Raw genomic sequence first — 1535 nt, 5'->3', positions numbered from 1 at the left:
GGAGAAACAGTGGCAGATTTGGAAGCAGATGTTTCAAAACTCTCAGTAAAAATTAAAAGGTTCAGGTCAAAAAGCAGAACTCAACAAGAAAGCGTGGTTGGCTAAGCTGGTCAATGAGCACTGTCCAATTCAAAAATTAGGGCAAAGTGGCAAAGTGTAAAGCGAGGTCGGAGAATTGGACATCTATCAGGAAGATGCAAACAGTGAATTAAAACAGAGAAATTGACTATGAAACTCAGATGTTAGGAAACATAAACATATCCAGAAAGAGCTTTTGTGGATATGTAAAATGAAAGAGAACAGCAATATCTAGGAAATGCTTCAGAGATTACAGACTTTTGGAAGATGATCATCAATGCATCTACTGTTTCCAGGGTAACTTCATTGACTATTCTGGAGTGTGGATGATCAGGTCCTCGTGGTTTGTCAACCCTTAACACCGTTTTTTACCCTAGCACCACTCATTCTGAACACTGATTTCATTCACTTTTGTCCTCCCACTGCACCTTTGGTTCTCTAACATTTCTGGATACTTGCTTGTATCCTCCTTTGTGAACATAGCAGCATAGTATGTGTTCGAATCTTCTGCCATTTCTTTGCGTCAGACAGAAATGAGTAACTGTTGTAATTCATGAGTACTATCTTTAAACATGAACCATTCACTATCCCCCATCAATCACTTTACTATGACTCCACAATCTATCCTTGCCAATTCATGCCTCTTACATCGTAGTTCCCTTTATTTAGATTCAGCATTCTGGCTGCTACTTCATCGACATGGCTCTTCACCTTTATAAAGCATTCTGTAGCATTATGGTCACTCTTCCCTAAGGGAACTGTGCGTAACAAGATTACTAATTCATCATTTCTCATAGAAAAGTATCCCATCTAGAATTTCCTGTTGTCTGGTTGGCTCTTCGGGTATTGGTCTAAAAACAAATCACACACACAGTACCACCACCTTCTCAAGGGCAACACGGGATGGGCAGTAAAAATACTGGCCATCGAATGACACCAACATCCCACAAATGAATAAAAAAAACACACTTATGCATGCATAATCATGAAAATACTCCACCACTTTGTTTTATCCAATCTATATGTAAATTAACGTCACCCATGGTTACAGATGCACCATTACTGCATAAATCTCTGATGCCCTGTTAAATGCCTAAATACACTTGTAGGAAGGCTATATAGAATGTTAGCCTTTATTGCGAGACGATTTGAGTCCAAGAGCAGTGAAGTCTTGTTTCTTACACATCGGACTTTAGTTAGGCTGCACCTGCAGCACTGTGTGCAGTTTGGGTCTCCTTATCTCAGGAAAGATGTTATTCCCCTGTAGAGAGGTCCATGAATATTCATCAGACCTGTCCCTGGGTTAGTGACAATATCCTATGAGGAGCGAGTGGCTAAACCGAACCTGTATTATCAAGGGATTCAACAGATGATGATGATACTATTGAAAATAAAGTAACACAATCCTTAAAGGGAGAGACATGGTAGATGCAGGTTTAATGTTTGCTGGTTGGGGA

At 39.9% G+C, this 1535-nt stretch overlaps 1 protein-coding gene and 1 pseudogene across 1 annotated transcript in view; both read right to left on the bottom strand.

Moving 5' to 3' along the window:
• The window catches only part of LOC125488120 (histone H1-like), a 212594-nt gene that overhangs the window by 98711 nt on the left and 112348 nt on the right, over positions 1-1535 (bottom strand). The window lies entirely within an intron of this gene.
• LOC109935230 overlaps positions 1-1535 on the bottom strand; it is a 125057-nt pseudogene that overhangs the window by 13339 nt on the left and 110183 nt on the right.

Source organism: Rhincodon typus, unplaced genomic scaffold, assembly GCF_021869965.1.
Source record: "Rhincodon typus isolate 14 unplaced genomic scaffold, sRhiTyp1.1 hic_rhity00000051, whole genome shotgun sequence".
NCBI classification, from domain to species: domain Eukaryota; kingdom Metazoa; phylum Chordata; class Chondrichthyes; order Orectolobiformes; family Rhincodontidae; genus Rhincodon; species Rhincodon typus.
The sequence above is the reverse complement of the archived record's forward strand: the minus strand, read 5'-3'. Positions and strand labels throughout refer to the sequence as shown.